At 36.7% G+C, this 27,235-nt stretch overlaps 1 protein-coding gene and 1 pseudogene across 8 annotated transcripts in view; both read left to right on the top strand.

Annotated features, from left to right (window-relative positions):
• HMBOX1 (homeobox containing 1) overlaps positions 1-27,235 on the top strand; it is a 196,153-nt gene that overhangs the window by 148,960 nt on the left and 19,958 nt on the right. The gene's annotated exons all lie outside the window — the stretch shown is intronic.
• On the top strand, positions 21,793-21,920 carry LOC122890646 (annotated as a pseudogene).

The following is a 27,235-nucleotide window of genomic DNA, read 5'->3' on the forward strand; positions in this document are numbered from 1 at the left end:
CAAAAACTCAACTATACAGTGTTATCTGATAATAGCATTTTCTTTAGCAAATGAGTGTCACTCTACAATGCGATCGTGAACGTAAATAATTCCTGCAGTCTTGAGTTTACAATCAGGTTGGAGACACAGACATTAATCAGATAATCACAAAAATCAAGGTAAAACTGTAATGTAATGTATGTTTGAAAGGAAAGGTTCACCATGGTGTGACATCTTATAATAGGGGATGTGGTAAGGGTCACTTAGGTATAAGGAAAGAGCAAATATTGCAGGTAGAGAGAAGAGTTGTAATCAAATAGAAGTGCACGGTCTGATATGGTGGCGATGAGTATCTATTTAAATATAAATTACTTAAAATGAAATAAAATTTAAAATTCAGTTCCTCAGTCACACTAGCCACATTTTAAGTGTCCAGTAGTCATATATGGCTGCTGATTATAGTTTTAGACAGTATTTCTATCACAGAAAATTTTATATGGAATATTTCTCATTGTAGAAAATTTTTTTAGACAGCTCTGATACAGAACAACTGTATCTCATCCCCAATCGAAAAAATAATGGTTATGTTTGCCCCATAATGATTTGCTTTTGTTTTTCTTTTTACTCAAAGTCATAAGGCAAAGAGAAATATAAATTAAAAACCAAACATTAAGTCCACTGAAATATTTTAGAAAGTTTTCTGTATGACGGTTAAGAAACAGATAAATATTTCACTAGTTCCCATATAATTATTTTACTTCTGCATCCTTTCACACATCTCACCCTGCTTTTCAGAGTATATGATTAAACAATTTATTATTTATAATGATTGGATTTCTTCTTTATTAGCATTCATTTACTCACTCATTCATTCATTCATTCATTCATTTACCTGTTTATCAAATGTATTTTTACACACTGCATTTGGTGGCTGTGTCTTTTGAGTCTCTTAGTTTGTAACAGTTCCTCACACACACGCACACATTTTGTTAATGCTGTTTATTTAACCCACTGAGCCACCCAGGTGCCCCAGTGCTGTTTACTTGTTAAAGACACTAAGACAGGGCCCTGGGTGGCTCAGTTGGTTAAGCGACTGCCTTCAGCTTAGGTCATGATCCTGGAGTCCTGGGATTGAGTCCCACCACATCAGGCTCCCTGCTTAGTAGGGACTCTGCTTCTCCCTCTGACCATCTCCCCTCTCATGCTTTCTCTCTCTCTTTCATTCTCTCTCTCACATAAATAAATAAAATCTTTAAAAAAAAATGCTAAGGCATTTGTCATATTGAATTTCCCACAGTTTAAGTTTGGCCAGTTACATCCTCATATGTGTCTCTTAACATGACCTCGTATTTTCTGTAGATTGGTAGTTAGATCTAGAGTCCTCATTAGATTCTAATTTAGCTCTTTTGGCACATAACTGCTACTTTGTTCTTCACAGTACATCATGTAAGGATGCACATTATGTCTGCTTGTCCCATTTTTAGTAACTATAAGATTAATCATGGGATTCAGTGCTGTCATCTTGATCCACTTATTAGAAAGTTTCCCATTTAATGAATAGTTTGAGGGCAGTGATTCTTAACTTTAGCTGCATATTAGGATCACCTGGGAGCTTTTAAAAATATCAGTGAGACATTACCCTTGACCAACTGGGACATATAGATAGATAAAGGTATATTTGAAAAGTTCCCAAGTGATTTTAAAGTACAGCCAAGATTGAAAACCATTGTTTTGTCATCCACTGATGATTTTTTTTCCTAGTCACTTTTTGGTTTTGTAACAGTTGTATTCCAATTTTTTTCATTTCTTCTACATTAATTAGCTGAATTCCTCCCTAAAGAACTTTCCCTCATCAACTCTTTAGTTACCCTGAAATAGAGTCCCTCACAAACTTGGGGGAGCACTACTGTATAAGCAATTATAGAACTGAGGAGTAAATGCTGTTAATAAGGATGAGTACTTGAGTGTATGGGTCCATGAGATGCAAACAACAGAGGAAGGAGTAAGACTTTAACAAAATGATGACAGTCTGGCTGCATTTTGATGGATGATAGAAGTTCACTAATTAGAGAATCAGAGAAAGAATATTCTAGATTATCATGAAGTTCTCTATGGTGGGACATAGGGTTTTTCATTAAGAGCATCTCTACTTGATTATACAAGACTTAGTCATACTGTGCATGCTATAATTAAGTAAGTACCGTGCTTAATTATCCCACAGTTTTGGTGTTCTGGCTTTTTCATAAAGGAGATTGTACCTGATCAGATTGGTCCATTAGGTAATATTAGTGGGAATATGGAAGATAGGCAAGAAATCAGCCAATCAAATATATATTTGAACACATATACCAGATGCCTAGAGCCAAGGGAAAATAAATTTAAAATAATTATAAACTGTAGTATCTGCCCTCATATATCTTAAGGCAATAATAACTTATATTTGAGTGGGATTTTATAGTTTGTATATAATTATTGATCTTATTGATAATTATTCTGTATGATGATTGACCTTCAAAATTTTGTACTGTATATATTTTTATTATTCACAGTTTATCAACAAGAGCCTCAGAGAAAGGAAGTGGCCATGATTAGCCCACATATAAATGGATTGGAAGAAGGATAAGTGGAGGCCAGCTAGGAGGCCGTTAGAGTTTCTATGCATGGATGATGAGCGCCCCAGCTGTAATTTCAAGGCAAAGGGGAAACAAAATGGATAGAAAGTAATAGGTATCAGAAAAACTATGAAGAAAAGAACAGCCTAACCTAGTTACAGATGGAACATAGAGATGACAAAGCAGAAAGTGTAAAAGAGAGCTTAATACTGATGATGTTTGTAGAACATTCCTCTGGGAGACAGAATCTATACCATTAGAAAATAGTTTGACTTTGGACAAATCATTCAACATCTCTCTCTTTTCTTTTTTTTTTAAGATTTTATTTATTTATTTGACACAGAGAGCGAGAGATCACACGTAGGCAGAGAGGCAGGCAGAGTGAAAGAGGGAAGCAGGCTCCCTGCTGAGCAGAGAGCCCAATGCGGGTCTCGATCCCAGGACCTTGAGACCATGACCTGAGCCGAAGGCAGAGGCTTAACCAACTGAGCCACCCAGGCGTCCCTCATTCAACATCTCTTAACCCCAACTGCAATATTTTAAAAAGAAGAGTTAAGTATTATGATAGAGTAAGAAGTGGATGGGCTTCAGAGTCATATAGACTTACCATTTAGTCCCAGCTTCATCTTAATGTTAAGAATTTCAGTTTTCTATAAAATGGAGATGCTGTTATGAGAAGAATTTTATGAGATCACTGTATTGTAAAGCACACAGTAGAACACCTTCCTCATAACCAGTGGTGAGCCAGTATTCTTTTTCCATTAAAGTTCTTTCTACTTCGAGCTTTGACTGTGAACTCACTTCAAGATATTAGGAGAGCTCAGTGCCTTTAGAAATGGAGACTTAGGAGGCACCATTACATCAGGTGCAGTTAAAACCACGGATATGAATGAATCCTGGTCAAATCTATCTTGCATTTTTCCTTATACTGTTTTTGCATTTTTGCAGCTAACTATGGCTGGAGAAGAGTTTAAAACCCTGCGGACTGATCTCATTTTAAATTCATGACCATGAACCTCAAGTGGCTCTTTAATTCTGCCAGACAATCATAGTATACTGAACCCACCTGGTTCAGTCTTTCCCAATCTTCTATAGAATTATTTCACACTTTGTTCTCTCTGCAAACTCGCATCCTCATTCCCATGATGATGTGCTTTCTGTTTAAATGAGGAGAGGGAAACACTCAGAGGAGTCCACAAACATATATAGATTTGAAATTTTCCATAATCGGAAAGATTGTTGTTACAGTTGTTTAAGGAGGACCTGACCAGATTTAAATGGTTAAAATAGAATTAGATAATTGAATAATATTTATTCATTCAGTCATTTATTTATATAGTATATGCTCTGTGCTGGCCCTGAGGGAGGCTTACCTCCGTAGTTTACCTATTCACAAGGGCAGAAAATATCTATATCATAATGTCAGAAATAGCTGCATGTGCAAATAATGTAATGTCAGACTCAAATGTGGTTTTTATTCAGCAAACCTAACTATCCTTTGGTTCATTTCATTCAACAAAGTACTCACTAGATATGAGGCAAAGCGCTGGGGACAGAGAAGGATATACTTACAGATGATAGGAGTTAGAGGGATGATGAACCTAGTTGACTTGAAACGTCTTTTGAGTTTATGGTCAGAAGTGTTGGAGGCTTTGTGGCCTAGGAGCAAGACTTCTAATGTACTCTTTTCTTTTTTCCTTTCCTTTACCCTTTCTGCAGTTTGGGCAGGGTATTCTTTTAGCTGTGGAAACAGATGTGGCTCTGGAGTATTAGGATATGACCAGGACACAAAGGAATGAGACCTCTGCATCTATTCTGGTTTCAAGGAAGATATATAAAAGGATACTTCAAATCTCCTTATACGGGTTTTTCAGCCCAATTAAGTACAATAGAAAGAGAAGCAACAATTTGGAGAAGACTTTAGATACAAGAATAAATGTAAGAGCACCTAGCTGTGACAGGTAGAAGCAATAGTGTATAGTGGTTAAGAGTAATAGTTTTGGAGCCATATTTGTGTATATAGGGTACTTACTGCTTTTAATTTTCATCAGTGTAGCTGAATGATGAATCTGTGTCTAGATTCCAGGCATAGGAAAGTGGAGGCAAAATGAATACCTCTCTGTTTATGATTAAAACTATTGTATATTTTATTTTTTCATGGAAACAGTATTCCTATACTATGTTTTTTGCTCCTCTTAATTCTTTCCACCTTCATCCTCAGTGAGATATAAATAAATAAATATAAATTTAAAATATAGATATCCATAAAAATATATAAAACAAAATGATTACTAAAGCCCAGAGCCCTCTGAAATTACGAGGAAAACATTTTTTTGTTGTTGTTTAACTTTTGTCTGTCTCCAAAATTAACTTTTAAAAATAAACCCAAAATATTCTCCCAACAAAGAATCAGTATTAAAAATTTTAGCTTGAGAGTATCTCTTCCCTCAAAATTTAAGCATCTAAAAATAGCTTCTTAGGATAATAGTACCTCCTCATAAGCAAAAATAGCATCACAACCACAGTACTATAACAAACCAAAATTAAATCATAGCTCCAGATTTGGTGTAACTGCTGTTAACCTGACATGTTATATAGCCTAGATATATAATCTGAATTAAAGACATGGCTCTAGTACACAAATACATTTTATGTAAGTATGTTATACATCCTGGTAGAATCAGCATAGAAGAGACAAATCAGTTTGTAAAGTGTGTTTGTAGAACGTTGCTTGAGGCTTCTGTAATTTAATTCTCTTGTATTTACTGCATTTTGGAACTCTTCCCAGGACAGTTTATTAGTATTTGGACTTTGGTTTCAGTCTCTTTCCTTTCTCCTTTTTACTTTTAATTTTTTCAGTGAATAGTTGGACTGTGAAGGTTAAAAAGACCAATAGTTCCAGAAACTAAATTCTATATTTAACTGCAGACTGGGTGTGGCTCAGACAACTGCAGTGCAAGCGTGCTAGTGTTTTGCCGGTCATCAAAACCCTGACCTGCAGGGAACATTCCTTTTCCTAGTCTTCTGACTTTGAATTATGCTGAATTATGATGATATGATGATACATAGTATGTACTTTGTGTGTGTGTGTGTAATTAAAATAAAGACAGAAGAGTCCCATAGGTTCATACTTGAAGTGGCTCTGGAAGATCTGTTTCTTCTGTGTTCTTTTATAGTAATCTCCAAATGATATTAACCCACCCTGATTTCATGGTGCCACATCCCATCATTCTTTTATTACTTTTAATTATCACTGGGTGATTTAAAAATTTTTGCACAGGAAGTCTTCTCCACTTCAGCTCCCATTCCATGAAACCATATTTTCTTTTAATGTTCTGTTCTTGTTTTGCATTGCATAGTATAGTTGTTAGTATAGTATAGTGTAAGACCTTATCTACCATAAAAGAATGGGGAAATTGTTCTCCTAGTAATGTTTTTCCCCCTCTAAAAAACAAAACAAAAACAAAAAACTCTGTCTCTTGAACAGAATCCTGTTACTTCGTAAAATGGAAAAATAATCACTTTTCTTTCTTAGAAGTATCCTTCTGTATTACTTTATGCAGTGTCTCAGTATTATTTGGTATCATTAATACTAAACAGGAATCTATGGAGTAAGAGACACTGCTCATTTCAGTAAGATATATCTAGCCAGAAAAAAAATTGGGGCAGAACTGCTTATAATGCTTTCCTAATACTGCTCTTCTGACAGAGACCTATTTAGAAGTTTTTTTGAATGACTGCTTGTACCATATGAACAATAAAGGGACTAATTTGCCTTAGTTGTATAAAAATATATAAATTGCATCTGCTGACCACTGATTTAGGTTAAGCAGCATTTAAGCTAAGAAACTTCCTTTGATTTTATTTACCTATATTTGGTTACTATTTCAGGAGAGAATAAGGAAGAGACCCTAAAAATCATCCAGTTCAATTAGTTTATTTTTTAGACCAAAAACCTGTAGTTAATTAACCAAGAGGTTAATGAACTTAGCTAAACTCACATAAGAAATGAGATTAAGTTGCTCATTGTGAATCCATAGCCATGTGAACCATATAATGATTTCTAAGAAGTATATTCATTGAACTTCTCAGTCCTTTTTTTTTTCTTTTTGTTAAAGTTTATTTATTTACTTAAGTAATCTCTACCCCAACATGGGGCTCAAACTCATGACCCCGAGATCAGGAACTGCCATGCTCTTCTGACTGAGCCAGCCAGGTGCCCTCAGCCCTTTCTTTCTATCCTCTTTGATAAACATTTATTGAATGTCTGCTCTATGCTAAGCTGCATGCCAAGAATTAGAATGCAAAAATGAGTAAGACAAAAGTCCCCTTACTGCTTTTCACTGACTTTCTTTTTGTCTGTGATGCTTTATTCATCTTTTATTGCCCTCATGCCCTGTAAGTCTTCCTTTTTCCCTTCCTTTACACTTTTCTTTTAAGCACACCTTATACCATCAAGCCTTCGTTCTTAGTTGCTTCTTAGTTGATTATAATGTGAACTGATATATATGCTTTAGTATTTCCTACACTTACTTTAAAAGGTATGCTTCTATTTAATTTCATTTAAAAAACAAATTGGTTGGGGCATGTAGGTGGCTTAGTCAGTTAAACATCTGACTCTTGATTTCACCTCAGGTCATGATCTCAGGGTCATGGGATTGAGCCCCACATCAGGCTCCATGCTCAGCGCAGAGTCTGCTTGTCCCTCTTCCTCTGCTCCTCCCCCCATGCTGGCTCTCTCTTTCTAAAATATAAATAAAATCCAAAATAATAATAATAATAAATAATAAGAATAAAAAGCAAATTGGTAATCATATTTTTCAGAAAGTTAATCTTCTGTAATTTTCAAGGATCTTTCAGGTTCTCAAATTGTATTGCTCTGTGATTCTAATCTCTTGTTCTGTGTGGAGACTTTGTTCTCTCTTAGACCCAGTGGCTTTTAAAAGGAAAATACTCCCATCTTAGAATAAAATCTTTGGAAAATAATTGGTGCTCAGTGTAACAACATGAATAGACTAACTTCAAAGAACTAAATCACTTCCATGGTAACTCAGTTCTGTCAGAAGATCAGTTATCTCCATATTATATATCTCCACATAATATATCTCAGTACCTTGTGGCACCTGGGTGGCTCAGTCAGTTGGACATCAGACTCCTGATTTTGGCTCAGGCCACGATCTTGGGCACTGAGCCCAGCGTGGGGCTCTATGCTCAGAGGGAGTCTGCTTGAAATCCTCTCTCTCCCTCTTCCCCTTCCTTGGCTTGTGCATACACTCTTTCTCTCTCTCAAATAAATAAATAAATCTTTAAAAAAATCTATCTCAGTACCTTGTTTGGCAACCAATTTGTATTCTGATCTCTCAATTTCTGTGTTCATATATTAAAGTAATGAAATACCTTAAGAGTATTGCAACCTTGAAATGTGAAGAGATCACTGTTCACCTACCTTTTATGAGTTTAGATAGTGAGAATTACTTCCTTCTTCCTTATAAAATAAGGAAACAAAAAATGTTCTCACTCTTGGAAGAAATTTGCTTCTCCTATTTTCTGTTCTATCTCTAAGAGTAAAACTTCCTTCAAGTACTTTACAATTGCAAAGAAACTTACATCCCATTTTCTTCTTTGTTATGTTGCTTCTGAATTAATTGGACTAACTGAAGAGAATATCTTCTTCACATCTAGGACTAAAGAAGGCATGTGTCTGACCAAGATAGTGATTTTGTTTGGATAGGAAATTCAGAAAATTTTTTCTTTACCTGCATCCATGAAAGCTTTTTAGGAAGTGGCTGAGTCAGTGATGATCAGTCTATTAAATGGAGTATCATGATAGAATGACAGATGTGTCCTATGTAAATTCAAACAAAAATGTGAATAAAATAATGTCAAGCAATGAAAGAAAAATTGCATTATAACAAAAGTGCAAAAAAGTCATATTTACAAAGATAAAGATTGAGAGAGGTTATAAAACTTCTCAATAAATGATTTCCCCAAAATGTTGGATAGTTGTATGTTTTTATGATACTTTTTGTCTTTTTGTTTGTTTTTGATAAATACAGTGGTTAAGAACACAGATTTGAGTTAGAAAGACTGGGATTCCAGTCCTGGCTGTCTTACTCACTAGCTATATATATCCTCAGGCAATTCCTTGTTATAAAATGACTATAATAATCACACCTATCTTATAGGAGTGCTATGATTTAATACTAAATGACAGTGCATGTAAAGTACAAAGCATGGTACAGGGGACACATGTAGGAGTTTAATATATGCCTCCTACTCCTAAATATTCAGCACAGAAATATTAAACAAGTAGGAAATTTCAAAAAGAATTTTGGGTATCTTTAAATGAAATTTTCTGAAGTTATTCTTTGTATTCCTAACCCTCAGCCAATAAAAGGCTATTTGGCATTTCTTTACTTAAAAGAAAGTTATTCATCATCTGTGTGACAAGCACTATAACCAGTGAGTGCTGAAGCATATTTAAACATATTAACCCAATAGGCCTCAGTCTACTGGGCGTGGGGTGGGGAGGAATCAGCCCTCCCCTAAAACAAAACAAACTCAGGAAGAGGTAGGTACCAAGTCCAATAGGACAGAGGAGAGTGGCAACACTGAGGTAACAGTCAAGCAGGGTCCTATAAAAAAAGTGTGATTTGGATGGCTGAGGAATAGGAAGAAAAGCATCCTTGGCAAAGGCACAGAGGCATGAAAAATTAGCTAACTGGAATGTATGATCACTCAGGCAGGAAATGAGGCTGGAAGCGGGTTGCGTCTAGATTGTGGAAAAGACTTGAATTGCCACAGTTGCAACATTTGTCTCTCTCAAAGCAGTTGTATTTGCACCCATGCCGAAATATGATGGTTCTAATAATTGGGGGGAAGAAATCTCTTAATCCATTTTCCTCCCACATATAAAGCATCAGTAGAACTTTTCTGTCAGGGACTGGAATTATTTTCAGGGTGACTCTAGTTCCTGTGTCTAATGTTTGTGAAACATTGTAAGAATTTTTAAAAATTGAAACTATTTTGAAATTCTTCTTAGCCTTCCTTTTTAAAAATAAGAGCCTAGGGTGCCTGGGTGGCTCAATGGGTTAAGCCTTTGCCTTTGGCTCAGGTTATGATCTCAGGGTCCTGGGATCGAGCACTGCATCAGGCTCTCTGCTCAGCAGGGAGCCTGCTTCCTCCTCCCTCTCTCTCTGCCTGCGTCTCTGCCTACTTGTGATCTCTCTCTGTCAAATAAATAAATTTTTTTAAACAGAGAGCCTAAATTATACTACCTTTTCTGTGTGTTCAAGGAAATATGTTGAAATTCCAGCCATTCAGGGTTTGTTTGTTTTTTTAAAGATTTTATTTATTTGTTTGACAGAGAGAGATCACAAGTAGGCAGAGCGGCAGGCAGAGAGAGAGAGAAGGAAGCAGGCTCCCTGCTGAGCAGAGAGCCCGATGCGGGACTCGATCCCAGGACCCTGAGATCATGACCTGAGCCGAAGGCAGAGGCTTTAACCCACTGAGCCACCCAGGCGCCAGGTTTTGTTTTGTTTTGTTTTGTTTTTAAGAAATCTTTTGACCCATTTCCCCCCTGCTGACTTGTATTATAAAAGTGGATTATCGGGCGCCTGGGTGGCTCAGTGGGTTAAGCCGCTGCCTTCGGCTCAGGTCATGATCTCGGTGTCCTGGGATCGAGTCCCGCATCCGGCTCTCTGCTCAGCAGGGGGCCTGCTTCCCTCTCTCTCTGCCTGCCTCTCCGCCTACTTGTGATTTCTCTCTGTCAAATAAATAAATAAAATCTTTAAAAAAAAAAAAAGTGGATTATCATAAAATTATAAAATCCAGTTTTTCTACTGACTTCTGTTAAAGAAGAAAATTTGGGCCATATCTTTACCAGAATGAATAATTTCACTGTCCAATAAGTAAATTTCACCTGGTACTTCAGTGATGAAGTTTATGTGCTCCCACAAGCTAGGGTTTGGTTATATTTAGCTGGCTCCTAGGCTAGCTCAGTGCTATGCATGAAAATCTAACATCAATAAATGTTGCTTGAACTTGATTGGACTGAGTATTTAAGGAGACTGTACAACTTTAACCTAATTAGAAAATGCTATCCCCCTGTATCCCCTGTGAGACATATTGGGCTCAAAGTAGGGAATGGTATGATACAGTATTTCCTACTTTTGTTAAAGTTGTGAGGCATTCAATTCAGTTCCGTGATGAATAATAATTTGATGATTTAAAGTGATCCAATCCAAATGACTCAAAAACAGCAGAAAAATGACTTTCCAGTGACTTGATAATGTTTTTTCCTTAGTCTGATCATTGTGCCACTCCCCCAACCCCAACAAAAAACACTTTGTGGGACTAAAGATGAGTCCTGTGAAACTGAATATTTGTTCTGGTCTATAAGGAATGAGGACCTAATATATATGTACTCTGTCCTCCCTTAGGTTGTCTTGCCATCACTGCAACCCCTGGCAAGCTGGTTTTCCTTTCCCTCTTTTCTGATGTCATTGCTGTTCTAGGATGGAAAATGCTGCAAGAATACACTATAAATTTTGGAATTAATGGATGCTGGAAGTTGAATTTAAAAAGAGTTCAACCTCTTTCATACTTCTTATGGAATGACTCGGGTAGAACATAATGAACTACACCTCCTGTATCTCTGCAAATAAAAGGAAGTTCTTAACGTTTATATAAAACAGCAGGAGCCTGGACATGACCTCATTTCAATCCATTAGACTATTTGAGGAAAAAAAACAACAAAACTTTCCCACTTATTGACAGGTAAAGTTATCCCAATCCATTTCTCATAGCCAGTAAGAAGATGAACTGTCCTTAAATGCATTTTAAAATTGGCAAATTATGCTTCCTGGTTCCTTTCTGGTCAAACAGAAATAGCCAGAAGAAATTATCACAATGTTTTTGAGGCAGATTAAAAATTCTCCCCATCCCCATGTAAACTTGCCAGTAGTTTCATTTTGTACAAACAACAGACCCTCATTTCTCTAGTTCCTTGACCAATTAAACAGGACAAAGACCTCACGTTCTTCATTCTGTTCTGTGGCCACAGTTTACAAAGAAATGAAGTATGGTTTGGGAAATACTGGTATTGTATGTAATGAATCACCAATGAAGATATGACTCATTCCAGGAGCAGAATTATAAGCATCATATTATAAACACTAATATTGACATAATTTATGGACTAATAGAAAAATCTTCAGAAAACTAGTGAGCATTTTGTTTTTTAAACTCAACAAATAGTTACTGAGGTTCTACTTATTGTAATAGACACTGACAGATACAGTAATTAATAAAACAGATGTGGTCCTGGCCCTTATAATAGTGCATTAGGAAATCATTATGGATAGACTAAACATTCACAGCATGTATCAACGTTTACATATGTGTTTGATGTTTGAAGATCTTGGAATAGTAGAATATGAACTTGGTGGGTAAATACGCTGTTTCTGTTTTAGTTGCCTTTTGGTTAAGGAAGTCTGAATGGACTGTGTAATTTCAGGAATAGAAAGTATTTAAAAATCATCTTTATACTTTAAAACCTGTATACCATAGAAATCCCAATCATAATAGTGCCTCACCCAAATATTATATTTTATTGGTTCCTACTTTGACATGTCATTCACTGAAAGGTCAAAAGATCAGACTAATGTATAGTCCTAATCATTTTGAGACCATCCTGTAGTTATCTTCCTTATAGGAATAGAAACTGTAATTTGTCACCAAAACATCTTCCTTGGAAGATGACTATACCCCACCCAGATTTGCTCTGTAGTATTACTATGAAAGAATTTAACTTGTACACAATTGGTATGATAACCTTTCAGCTCTGACGTTAATGTACAAGTTCTTTGTCAAGTATTACCAAAATTAACTTGGCTTTTTAATAGGCTGTTAGAGTCATTTATCCTGAGTAGTTTGATTGACTCCCAATAAAAACAGCAAACCTATGACACAGGAAGTAAATGTTAAGTTTTAGAGGAAGTAGTAAGTACCCCTAAATACAAGGTATTGTGTTATGTTTCTCCCTCTTCAGGGAGGTAGGAGGATAATCCTCAAGCATTGTTACCTCTGATTCTCTATAAAGAGTCTATGCTGTTGTCTGTGATTAGTTTTCTATTTGTTCAGACTTCCCCCTGGGAGAGAATAAGTTCTCATTTTAGATACAGACTATACCTTTTAGCAAGAAGTAATTATTTTGCAGGACAGTATTGATGATAAGCAAAACCATGCAGGAGATAATGAATGGATTGATTTTATCAATCCTGTTCTGTTGGTCTTTACTTTATAGTAAATTGTTGATCGGGGTGCCCGGCTGGCTCAGTCAGAAGAGCGCTACTCTATCTCAGGGTTATGAGCTTGAGCCCCATGTTGGGTGAAGAGATTACTTTAAAAAAATAAGTATATTATTGATCGGTAGTGTCAAATTCTTTTTTTTTTTTTAAAGATTTTATTTATTTATTTGACAGAGATCACAAGTAGGCAGAGAGGCAGGCAGAAAGAGAGAGGAAGGGAAGCAGGCTCCCTGCTGAGCAGAGAGCCCATCCCAGTGAGCCGCCCAGGCGCCCCCGCAGTGTCAAATTTTTAAGTAATCAGTGCTTTATATTTAAAGGCTTTCTGCCTTAGAACTTGTACACCAGGTGTAAGAAACTTCATCAGATCGCCTTACAAGTCTCTTTTGTAAACGTACTTCCTTGTAAACGTTTGTCAGCAGGGGCTGACAAAACAGGGAAAGGAGGCTAGAGATGCTACCCTTCCAGAAGTGAAGTCCATGCAGCAAGGGGCACACCAGCTTCAATGCCTTGACTTCCCTGCCTTCTGTTCCTTTGAGTGTGTGATCTGGCAGAAGCAGGTCACTCTCCCAAGTGCCACAGTTTGTACTGGTATGAACTTCATATAATTTTCACTCATATTTGGTAGTTTGATTTAGGAAACTAGGTTCGAACCAGCAAAACCAAACACTGGCTTCAAGTGCATGTCCTTTTTCTTCCTTATTAAAATAAAATGGAGGGTTGAACAAACATTTAATGAATTCGGTAGTATGCAGTGAAGAGACAGGTTTCAAGAGGAATGCCGTTTTTTCATTTTTTTTTTTTTTTAAAGATCTTATTTATTTATTTGACAGACCAGTAGGCAGAGAGACTGGCAGAGAGAGAGAGAGGAGGAAGCAGGCTCCCCACTGAGCAGAGAGGCTGATGTGGGGCTCGATCCCAGGATCTTGGGATCATAACCCAAACCGAAGGCAGAGGCCTCAACCCACTGAGCCATCCAGGCACCCCCCATTGTTTTTAAGGTAGTTAGAATTTGTCGATTTTACTGTTTTTGTCTGCCAACTCCAGAAAATTGTCTCAGTTCTTTTCATGGTCTTCATAGCAAGACTTCTGACTAAAAGGTAATCCATAGTAGAAAGGAAGCTAGCTCTACAATTGTCATGTAGTAATAAAACTCACATTAAATTTCTACCGTGGTAGGACTTCATGTAGGACTGCCTGTTACTAGACAAGTAATGGGCCTGTGTTGTTTCTAAGACTACTGATGGATAAAGTATGCTAAAAAAACTTAACCCCTAAATTCAGTGTTACCCTTCTATCTGTTTATCATTAAATTGCTGGTTACATGGTGCAAGTAAGTAGAACATTTGGGAGATAAAAATTTTGTTTGGACACATTTCATACATGGTATCCGTAATTCTCTCATATATGGATGTTTCTTTTTTAAGCAAATAAAGAAAGGAATCTTACCATCTTGATAAGGCCTTGGAAAGCTTTTGTGTGTTTGCTAGTGTCTGAGGAGGTACTACCAACACTTCGGTGTTAGATTAACCTACACTATATACATAGAATTTAAATGTGCACTGATGTTGTGTTTTGAGAGACAAGTCCCACAATTTATTTAATTTTCCTCTGCCAGGTGAAAAAAGGTAGGTCAGCCTTGTGGTTGTCTCCAGAGCACTCACGGGAAGGAAAGAGCCCCTAGGTGAGAGATAGCTGTGGTCCTGGGACTATCCTGGGTTTCTTACTGATGCTGTCACATCTTTGCTTCTAGGAGCACTTGTGAAGTTTACAAGAGTTTGTTTTACATGATTCATTACTACAGAAATTTGCATCTTAAGGGAAGTCTGAACCAATACCAAGTCTTAACAAAATGATGACCATTCCTGTGAGGACTTTGAGCCAATGAACTGAGTCAGGAAAACTGAGATCTAGGTAATGTGACCTTGAACAAGTCAAGTCTCTTCTCTGGCTCCTCATCCAAAAGTTCATGTCCTCATCTGCAAAATAAAGAGGGTGACTTGGTAATACTTCCTTCCAGCTTAAAGTACTTTCTTTGTCAGGATCTACTCTGTCAAATATCTAAATCCATGGGTAAGGAGTTATGTTATGGGATTCCATTGCATTTATGAATTAGGAGTCCAAAATTCAACTTACTGTATCTGAATTCTTTAATTTGTTCATAGGTTAATACTAATTTTTCTGCCTTAAAGGCTTCTCTTTTCACAGGCTTTTCTATTCTGAAAATTTCACAAGCTGCAAAGCCATGAAAACATATAGCTTCTTCTATAATAGAACTCACTTATATTTTAGCTTTTCCTTATAGTCACAGGAACCTTCCACAGGGCTGATTTGGAGAGAGCTGTTATTTATTTTAAGTCTATAGAATTCAAAATGAACTCTTATTTATAAAATATACTTTAGTATGGAACATCTTTTGTTTGTTGTACTATAGTGTATTTGCAAAACAAACATTCGAAGTATAAATTTGTTTGTTTCTGAAAGGCATTAAGATAAACCAAGAAAATTATTTAAAAATAATTTTATGCAACTTTGCGTAAGTTTGCTTTGAGACAGCAAACTTTATTTTCAAATAATGTTTTTTTGATTGAAAAATTAGCACATACTTATATAAAATATGGAGAAATGTAAGGAAATATAAAGAAGAATACTAAGATACCACTTACCACCATTTAGAGATAATCATTAATGTTTTGTTGCTGTATTTCTTTTTGGTCATTTTTCTGTTATGTATGTATCTTTTCAAAGAAGGTTATACCAGATATGTAGTTTTGTATTTAATATACATATGCTCTTTGCAAACATAATTTTTAATGCTTAAATCCATAAATATATATAAAATTTATTACCCAGTCCCCTGCAGCTGGAAATTTAGGTTAGTAACTGTATCTAATTCAGGTCCTGACTTAATAACTAGCTATGTTGCCAGTTTGTAGATAGATGTATGATTGGTGAAAGAGAGAAAGTATTTTGAAAAGTAGCTATAAAATTAACGACAAGTTTTTTGTAATATCACATATTTTCAGGAACATTTTTATTAGAAAATTAATAGTTAAACATTGTAAACTATTTAGAAAACACAGTTTATAAAAAAAGTATTTCCATTCATAAGTTTAATACTGGAAATACATGAATATTTTACTTACAGTGTTTCTATCTATGTATTAGATATAATTTTTTAACATGATTACAATAAAGCATATATGGTTTTGTAACCTGCTTTTTCCCCCAACATTTCCTGTCATTAAGTACTCTTTGAAAATGTGATTTTTAAGAGCTCCTTTGTTCTTCAAATAATTTAACTATTATTACTTGATTAGACCTTTAACTCTTCCCAGTTCTGCTCTCCTAAATAGTACTGACATGAACCACCTTTTTTAAAAAATTTATTTTTTTTCAGTGTTCCAAAATTCATTGTTTATGCACCACTGCCAGTGCTCCATGCACTATCTCCTTCTAAAAAGATGAATTTGTCCACATCACTCACAGTGGTCTTGAGCATATGCTGGTCCTATCACCAGAGCCTGTCTTCCATGCATATTGTAATAATCTTTGTTTTGCCTATCTTAATAGGTGAAAAACAATGTTTTATTTTTGTCTACATTTAAACTTCTCTGATTACTAGTGAGGCTAAACATTTTTACGTGTTTATTCATACTTAGTGTTTATTTATTTTTTTTAAAAAGATTTTATTTATTTATTTGACAGAGAGAAATCACAAGTAGATGGAGAGGCAGGCAGAGAGAGAGAGGGGGAAGCAGGCTCCCCGCCGAGCAGAGAGCCCGATGCGGGGCTCGATCCCAGGACCCTGAGATCATGACCTGAGCCGAAGGCAGCGGCTTAACCCACTGAGCCACCCAGGCGCCCCTTGGTGTTTATTTTTTCCTTTTGCCATTTTTCTGTTGTGTATTCATGTTTTCTTATTGACTTGTATATTAACTCTTTATAGAATGAGATCATTAACATTTTCTGCTATATGTTTATATTTATTTGTAATTTATTTTATTTTTCATTTAAATATAGGTAAATCCATTGCTTTATTCTTGTGTAGCTACCTCCCATCGTTTATGTTTCCTCATTTGGAGATTTTCTTATAGTTTTTTGTTTTTTTGTTTTTTTTAATGATTTCACTTTCACATTTCACTCTAATATATTGGGATATATAAGTTGAGGATCTAATTTGGCCTTATTTTCCAAATAGTCATTTTTTCCTTTCTCCTTTAAGATTCTTTCTTGCTTGCTATAAAGTTATTTTATTTGTTGTTTCTATTCGTCTCATCATCAGATCTTGAACCACAGTTTTGATTATTATAACTTTATAATTTCACAATACTTATCAAGATAGGGCCCTTCATTACTATTTATTATCAAAATCTTCTTAAGCGATTTACAATCTTTTTTTCCAGTGAACTTTAAAATCATATTGTTGACTCCATACCACTCCACGGAGAAAAAAGAGAGAAGAAAAAAAATGTGTGTGTTTTAATTTGATTAAAGTGCATTAAACTTAAAGATTCATTTTGGAAGAAATGACATTGTCATATTATTCATTCTTATCTAGCAATGTGTTATATGCCTCTCCACTTATTATATCTTTTTAGTACCTCTCAGCAAAGTGAGTGAAATTTTTTAGTTTTTTATGTGGTTTCTATATTTTTCTCATCAGTTATTTTTATTTTTCTCAGTTTTCTTGCTTTCTTTAATAGATGCCTTTTTTCTGTTAGGTCACATCAAACCAGTTTTTACTGATACATGGGAAAGTTTCAGTATTTTTTTCCTATTTAGTACCCAACCATCTAATTATTTTTGAGGCATTTTCAATTTTTCCCTTGGCTTTCTTGATGTAGTATAATATGCCCATGATAATTTTGTGGCCCTTCTTCCCAATTTGTTTCTTAATTTTGTTTCATGTCTTATTGTACTGACTAGGACTTTCAGATAAACATTAAATTGTAGCCAGTGAAAAAATTATATTGAGGCTGTGGGCTCTGTTGCCTTGTCTCTGATTTAATGAGGTTGCTGCTTGCATTTTATCATTTTATTATTAATGTTATCACTTACTGTTTTCCTAATATTTTATTGTGAAAATTTTCAGATGTACAGCAGAGTTGAAAGAATTTTATAGTTACCACCTAGATTCTACCATTAACATTTTACTAAAAATACTTGTTTTATTACACATCTCTTAGCAGATTTTTAAATTATCAATACTCTTGGTTGTGTTAAAGAAGTAGTTATCTATACTAAGGGTTCCAAGATTTTCAAAAGTCAACACTGCACTAACTGCTGAAGATACAGGTGAATATGGCAGTCTCTTAGCCCTGTTTGTTATCAAGAAGTGGCCAATCTAAAAACTTTCAATAAAGCTTTGAAATGGGACCTTATTATGAAAACTGTTCCACTGAAGGTTAGTGTTAAGCATCAGAAGCAGGATAGCTGTCTAACTTGGACTACAGAGGAAAAAGAATTGAAGTTAGAACTTTTTAGTATTTGGGGTGCCTGGGTGGCTCAGTGGGTTAAAGCCTCTGCCATCGGCTCGGGTCATGATCCCAAGGTCTGGGATCAAGCCCCACATCGAGCTCTCTGCTCAGCAGGGAGCCTGCTTCCATCTCTCTCTCTGCCTCTCTGCCTACTTGTGGTCTCTCTTTCTGTCAATAAATAAATAAATTTTTTTGTTAAAGAATTTTTTAGTATTTGACCAGACTTTCTAGAGAAGAGAAAACCTTTGGTCAGCTTACAAAAAGAGCTGCTATTCCAGTCCACTTGCCAGGTATATTTCTGTAGTAGATAGTTAGTCACATTAGCCCTTAAGACCATCCCATTCTTTTTGTACTGACTCTGTTTCCACGGCATTAGTCTCCTTGGTCTGACATAACAAATTTCTACAAACTGGGTGGTTTAAACCAACAGAAGTGTCCTCTCTCACAGTTCTGGAGGCCAGAATCTGAAATCAAGGTGCCAGCAGGGTCGTTTTCTCCTCGAGGCTCAGAAGGAAACACTTCCATGCCTTTCTCCTCCTCCCTGGCAGTTACTGGCAATCCTTGGCATTCCTTGACTTGCATTGTCCCCAACATCTGTGTCCATTTCTACACTCCTCTGTGTCTGTGTTCTTCTCTCTTTCATAAGGACACTCACAGTGGTTTTAGGGCCTAGTATCATCATCTTGATTCTTATGATTACATCTGCAAAGACCCTATTTCCAAATATCACTTTCTGAGGTTCTGAGCCAACATGAATTTTTGGGTAACACTATTCAACTCACTACACCCAGCAATTTCCTTAGCAAGCAGTAGTAGAAAGAGAATCAACTCAGAAATCCAAAATCTTGGCTCTGATCCTAGCTAGATCTGTTAACTTTGGGCTAACTTGTCATCTATAGGCTTGTCACTGGCTCCATTTCTCAAATGAGGATGTTAATCGTGAATAATCTTTCAGGGTCCCTCATTGTCCTAAAATCTACATTAAATAGTGAAGAATCATATGTATAGCTAATATCTAGCTCTACTCCTCTTGTTTTTCTCTGGTCCCTGATAGTTTCTCTGGGGTACTTTAAGGTCTGATTAGTGTCAGAAGGACTTTGACATCTTTGGATAAAATACAGAATATCATTATACTGGTTTGTATGTGAATGTGAACTAAAGGGGTTCCTTATTCCTTAGGCCTTCGAGGATTAACAAGATAGTTGTTGCACTTGGAGGTTTTCCCATTTCTTTCATCTCAGCTTTCACTCTGTTGTTTAAAAACAAAAATAAGAAAATTTAAATTTTTTTGTGCCAAAAATCATTTAATACATATGTGACCTCAAGTAGGAGACAGGACAGTTGGGTTCCCAAGTGCTCCAGTTTCATGTTATTCTCTTTCCTATGTACTGCCCCATAATTTTACTTAGTGATAAAGAAATGCACACTAGATTATAGATAGTGGGCAATGTCTGACAGTCCTGAAACCTTATTTTGAATTACTAAAATGGTGAGGCTTAAATATCTCTTCAGGAGATGTGCACATAAAGGCACAGAAGGAAAAAAAATTCATTTACATGCCATTATCTCTTGCTTAAAGAGTTAGTCCTCATCTTTTCTATATGCTCACCAAGACACAAAAGGAGGCATTTTCTGGCTGCAATTTTTATAGACTTCAGTGTTATTGAAATGAAAGTGCTTCAAGGACATTTCCATTTTGTTACTAGCTTATGGTTTCTCATTTCATGTAAATTATTTTGCCACTTTTCATTTTAATTCTTTGCTGTCATTGTCTGGCAAAACGATCATTTGATTTCTTTCTGTGAAGATATTCACTGATTACTCAGCTGACAATGTCCTTTGTCTATAAAAGTGTAGTGCCCTTAGGATTTATTTTATTACTTTTTTTATTACTACCTGTAGATTTCTGTTTACATTTCTTTCCCTTTTTTGTCTTGGAAAATGTCTAGGGCTATAAAATATTCTTATATGGAACTGAACTATGTTTTGAACTCCAGAGTTCCAGTTTGGAAACCGATCTCTTTTAGTCTTAGAGCCAAGTTCTCCTATAATTTGTCCACCTGGTAACAATAGAAATATCTATTTCTTTGACATTATCTAAAGGTTAAAATGCTTAAAGGTGAATAATAAATAGTGTGTACTATTCCTAAGGCTTTTTGTGGGGGGGTGGGGTATAGGGATAGAGAGGCACCTAAACCCAGGAGGTGAAGCTGTCTTAAATTATTACCATTCTGAAATGTCTCTTGAATTTTACCTTTCCTCTCTTGCCTCAGCCTACTACAGACCTCTGCTCAGCTATTGCCACACTGCCTAACTGGCTTCTGCCTCTAGTAACACCAGAGATACTTTCCTACATAAATAAGTCTGATCATATAATATCCCTACTTAAAAACCTTCATTCCCAGTTGCATAAAAAGTTAACTGCAAATTCTGTCATACCCTTTAAAATCTGGACCCTGTAGATTTTTTTTTTTTCAGTTTCGTGCCCAGCTGCCCCATCTTATGTACAATATATTCCAGCCACACTGAACTCCTCCCATTCTCAAGAACATTCTAAGCTCTTTCGTAACTCTCTTTCTTTGTATATGTTGCTTCCTCTACTTTGTATTAATTCCCTCTACCCACCCTCTCTGCTCTCTCTTCAAGATCCTGTACAAATGTTGGTTCCTCTCTGCTCCCATATACTATATTCATACCACTAATACAGCCCATTCTATGATATTTTATAATATGTTTCATTACATACATACATCCCCCAGTGACACTGGGAAGCTTTGTCTGATTCATCTTTGTCACCATTTAGCCAATTGCCTGGTATAAATTAGAACTTAACATTTTTTCATTGGCTAAATGATTATTTCCAAAATCAAAAAGTCATTAAACCTATTTCCCAACTTCATTGATAGTCTATTGGTTATAAATAGCTCAGAAATAAACACTATGCTAATGTAATTGTATTCAGCTGTATCTTAGTCTAAAGCCTCCGAGTGTGCCTGGAGAAGATAGTGTACAATGTGGTGAGATCTCAGCTGGCTTTCTCCTGAAAGATACCCATGGTTTCACTAAAAGCCTTAACTGCAAACACCGTTTTCTGTGTTTTCACTTCTCTTTCCTTCTTCCATCATTTATTCCCTCATATATTTATTGATTCAACCATCTATTGATCAAACAGTTGCTTATTGAATGTCTATTATATGCCAAGCAGATTCTTTGGGCTCAGATAGGTTCGCTTGTGAGTAACTAGGTAGAAATTATAGTTAACCACCTTTGATACTTCCTTTTTTTCTGAGCAATTAACATGCTCTCTTTCACAGAGCACATATGAAAAGGGATTTTGACACTAATTCAGATTAGTCAGTAATATGATGTGGTTGCAGGGTGACTATATAGTTTATTATCTAAAGTGGGATACTTAGCTTTGCGCAGTGGCAGTATCGTAGCCAATGAGGTTTATCCGAGGCGCGATTATTGCTAATTAAAGTGGGATACTTTGGGGAAGTGAATTTGTTAATAACCCGAAATACCAGCACTCTCTCAGGCAAACCAAGATCACCTCTATAACCCCCCTGATTGTCTAATCAGATTACATTACCAGTTGCCTTGTTTTTCAAGCACATTTTAGGTTTTTATGCCTTTGTATCATTGTCTTTACTGTTAACTTTGCCCTTTTTTCTCCAGTACTGGAGTCTGTGCATCCCTCAGAATCCTGCCCAATTCAGTGAGCTTTCCCAGATCAGCCTCATCTATGGAAATATCTCTCTTCTGAATTTATTTAGTTTATCATTTATATCCTTAATTAGCAGCTTCGTTTATTCTGGTTTGTCTGTTATGTTACTGTTTTGACTGTTGTTTTGACTCCTTCTACAGCTTAACTTTTTTTATATATTCCTCCTCAGCTGAACCACATGTTCTTAAGATCAGGGCTTATATTTGAACTTCTATCTACTCCGCAAGTATACTTATGTAACATTTTTGCTGAGTATTTTATTTTCTGGCCTACTTTTGTCTTTCCTAAAAACTCTTCCTCTTTATGTTGGTATTGTGTATCTATTCCCACTTGGGCTGGGGAGGTTTTAAGAGCTTTGCAGTGAATATTTTTAATTATTACATCTTAAACTTAAATGTTTACCATGGCGTATCTTAAAGTATATTATCAGTTTAGATTATACAGTCTCCTTTGAATTTGTGTTTTTCAAACATTGAATCACTACAGAAACACAAAATGATGAAAGTGGACTCAGTAGTCCAGTGTACACATCTCCAGCTGTAGTAGTGCATTTTACTGAAATTTTACGCTTTGAATAGACCTACATTTCTTAATTATGAAAATAATAGGTCCTAACAGAGAAGAAAGGATTAATTGTCAGGCTTAGAGATATAGAAGTGTAGTGAATTCTTATATTCCTTGATTTGGAAGGAGATGCTGATTTATTTTTATGCTGATCATCTGTCTTTTATATAACTGTATCCTAAAAATATACAGTAAAAATGATTTTTAAGACTTCTTAACTCATTAAGTTATATGTTCAGCAAATAACTGCAAATTCTAACTTAACTTCCCAAAATATTGTGACTTTATCTTACTAATCATTAGAATAGCAGTCACAATCCTAGTATTTTCTAGCTGATCCAAATACACTTTACAAACATATACTGTTTATGGAGTATTAATCATTAAACTCGTGTTTAATTGTTTCAGTGTTTCCCCAAAGTTTTTATTAAAAATTTATAAAAATAGCCTATATTCATTTCAGAAACTCAACAGAGAAATACATAAAACAGACTGTGAAAACTGATCTCAGTTATCACCAATACTTCCCTGTCTTCCATCCAGCCCCAGTATTCTTGCTGTCAAGAGACAGGCCTTTCTTTAGTGTGTATGTTTTGAGACCTTCTTAAAATAACTCTATATCTAGGGACGCCTGGGTGGCTCAGTTGGTTGGACGACTGCCTTCGGCTTGGGTCATGATCCCGGAGTCCCGGGATCGAGTCCCGCATCAGGCTCCCAGCTCCACAGGGAGTCTGCTTCTCTCTCTGACCTTCTCCTCGCTCATGTTCTCTCTCACTGTCTCTCTCTCAAATAAATAAATAAAATCCTTTAAAAAAATAATAACTCTATATCCCTGACTTTCAGCAGTCCATGTACAGTGGTATTTATTTTTTTTGGAGACCCTTACACTGGGTTGGTGGACACTTGGTTCATCATTATTGACTTGTCAGCACTGCCATCAGTGGGGGTGCATATAAGGAAGCATGAATCAGACTTGTATCTGAGGTGGCTTTCAGCATAGTAGGGGAGAGATGTACACAGTGATAACTATAATACAAGGTGAAAAAAAATGTGAGAGAGGAACAGAATGAATGCTGTGGGATTCATGAGATTGATATTTACCTTTGGCCAAGAGCTGAGACTCAACCTGTATCCTGAAGATTTAGGTTGGAGGGAGGCAAGAAGCAGATATACTGGCAGGAGAAAGGCACAGAGATAGCAGGAGTTCACAGGGCTATTCCATTTTCGTAGACTGTAGCATGCATATATGGTAGTAGCCACAGAAAAGGAAGCAAAGGTAGTTTAGAGGAGAACTCTGAACACCTCTATAATAAACTTTAAAAATTTTCAACAAGATAGTGCCCATGACTAGAGATGTACACTAGGGATATTAAGCAGACATTAGAAGGGGTGAATGGGGTGTCAGTCACTGGCTTTGCAGTAATTTGGAAGAAGAGTTGCTATAATGAGGTATAGTGGCCTTAGAGCTGCAGCTGAAATAGGACCTGTAGGTCTTAACAATAGCCATATTCTATCAGATCTGAAAAGGCCTTAATTATAAGACACACCTTGATTTTATGTACCAGTGATGGGGGACCAAAAACAAACAAACAAACAAACAAAAAACACTGCCAGTTAATTTTCAGACACCACCAATTATAAGATACATCTTGATTTTAGGGATTATAATGATAAATGTACGTCACCAAATCTGTGAAATAGCATCATTGCATAGGTACAGGGAAAAGATGGGACATGCAAGAAAGACAGGAAAGAGCTGAGAAAACAAAGGAGGGAGGATGAGATCAGAGATACAAGTGGAGAAGTAGACCTTGGAGGGGAGAGTGTATCTTCCTCCACCTGGAGATGAAAAAGTGAACAATGACTCAGAAGTTGAGAGGTTGAGAAGCTAAAAACATCACACAAACTTACATCAAATAACCTCCCTCTTGGTAGAAGAGGAGGCAAGGTCATCTGTGAAAAGAATGACTGGTGGGTTTGAGCACTTGGGACCTAAGAGTGAAAAGGTTTCAGGTAAGTGGGACATGAAAAATGGAGTATTAAAAACAGAAAAAAGTTCCCATCCGAAATGAGGGCCTGGTTAAGGCTGAAAACCACAGGCTTAGAAAGAAACCAGTTGGCCCTATTTTATGACTTTGTCCAGGAACACTTGGAGAGAAGGATGGAAGAGAACATATGGAAGGTGCTTTCTGCAGGGTAGGAGACTGGCCGGACAGGCAATGTGGAAGGACAGAGAAGCTAAATAAGTTTCTCCTAAGGAATGTTGTTGATTTGGCTTGCCGTGAAGTTCAGGCTAAAAAAATGAAAGGTGAGGCTGGAAAAATAGATAAACAGATGTTTTATAAGTTGGAGGGGGAGCGTTTTAAAAGGATTCGAGGTTATAAAGAAGGTAAAGGAAAAATTATTCTGAAGAGGAGGAGTAGTAAGGAGAAAGTTGAGTGGGGGGGATATCAGAATTAAGATCATGGAGGTAGAAGTTAGAAGGTTGAGTCTTGAAGATGTGTAATCTTTCTAAAACACAGATGGGTGTACACCTATCTCGATGGGCTTGAAAACCTCTGTTTCACCACGATGTCTTTACTACTGGCAAGAACCGGCAAGCTCTTCACAAGCCGGCTCCATCCTGCTTTTCCAGGCTAGTATCTCATTTCTTCCTGTGAACACCATATTTCAACCACTCTTCTCTGTGGTCAGAATCCTCCAGGCTTCTATCTACCGTTGGCTTTTGCACCTGCTGTTCCCTTGTATGAAATGCTGTTCCTCCTCTTCTTTGCCTTGCAAACTCCTGCCCATCTTCAAGAGGGCGCTTCCCCTGTCACATCCTTCTGGGACCCTGCAAACAACACTGAGCACACTTTCATCTGTGCTCCTGCAGTGCTCTCTTCAGATATCTTAATGAGTTTTACCACGAGCATGTTGATTTGTATGTGTCTCTCCAGTAGATTGTAAACTCCTTAAAGTCAGAAACTATCTAATCCTCTTTACCCACAGTGCAAATGTATAATGTTAGGTACTTAATATCTGCTTTTGTTGTCTTTGTGGAACTTTAAATAAATGTGGTAATCCCGTCCTTCTTCAATATTAATGTACATTCAGATCACCTGGAAATCTTGTAAAATTCAGATTCTGATTCAGTCTTGAGGTGGGATCTGTGGTTCTACCTTTCTAACAAGCCTCCAGTTGATGCCGGTGTTGCAGGCTCGTGAGACTAATTCAGAACGTCTTTGCCCAAGTGAACAGCACAGGTGGAGTAAAGGGCAGTAGGAATGTGGAAGCAGAGCAGTTGTGGGGATAGTCCATTGGGAAAATGCTCAATATGAACACTAGAACCCTAAAGATGACAGAAAATCATGTAGGAAGAGATGCTTAAAGCGTGGAGTCAAGCAGGAGGCCACTGTGGAGGATGGTAGTTGACAGGCCTGGTATGATCTGGTTCTAGGACTTAACAGTTCAGCAGAGGAAAGGCTTCCCAGGGACGGCAGCTGCTCTGTCAAAGGATGTGCTCCATGGAGATGGGGGGTGGGTTGTAGGCAGTGGGGGCCGGGGTGGTGGCGTCAGGAGTTGGTTTGGGGTTTCACAGGAAGGCTTTGCAGCCTCCAGTTGTTTATTCCTGACACAATGGCATTTCCACCATTGCAGACCAGAGGGTTAGGGAAAGGAAAAGCTGCATGCTAAGGAAAGGGAAGCCCCTGAAGACAAAACAGGAGGGTATAGGACCTGACAAGGGATCATTTCCTGATCATAATATGTAGATCCTTTTTCTTAAAATCATAGTTGACAGAAAAAGTAGCCCTAATAAATGTTTTGTTCCCGGGACGCCTGGGTGGCTCAGTTGGTTAAGCAGCTGCCTTCGGCTCAGGTCATGATCCCAGCGTTCTGGGATCGAGTCCCACATCCGGCTCCTTGCTCGGCAGGGAGCCTGCTTCTCCCTCTGTCTCTGCCTGCCATTCTGTCTGCCCGTGCTCGCTCTCGCTCCCTCTCTCTCTCTGACAAATAAATAAAATCTTTAAAAAAAAAAAATGTTTTGTTCCCACATAGTCTCATAGGTCTGATAATGCTAAGGAGCAATTCTGTAAACCTAATTTCTTGTAAGTACTATTATTGCATAGAATATGTGCTTTTTTTAACATGTGGAAAAAAGCAAAAATATTTACATCTCCTCCCACTAATCCCCTTCCCCAACATTGAAGTATTGATTTTTACAGCCTGTTGTGTACTCTTCCAGCTTTTATCCATGCAAATTTATGTGCACATAGGAATTTTTCAAATTCCATAATGGCATTTTCCATGCACATTATTCTGCAGACTGTTTTTCTGCCTTAGGAATGCTGTAAACATCCTTCCAGGTCAATGGATAGAGCTCTAACTTCTTTTTTTCCTAGTCATTTTTAAATAGCCGTGTATAAATATAGATGTCCCATAGTTTGTTCTACCATTCTCCCATTGATGCACAATTCGGTCATTTAGAATTTTTGCCACTACAAAATATGACAGACACAAAAAAGTCCTGTTGTTACCAGTGTCTCAGTAATAGAACTCCATGATTTCAACCACCTATATGTGTAT

Source organism: Neovison vison, chromosome 11 (genome assembly GCF_020171115.1).
Source record: "Neovison vison isolate M4711 chromosome 11, ASM_NN_V1, whole genome shotgun sequence".
NCBI classification, from domain to species: Eukaryota; Metazoa; Chordata; class Mammalia; order Carnivora; family Mustelidae; genus Neogale; species Neogale vison.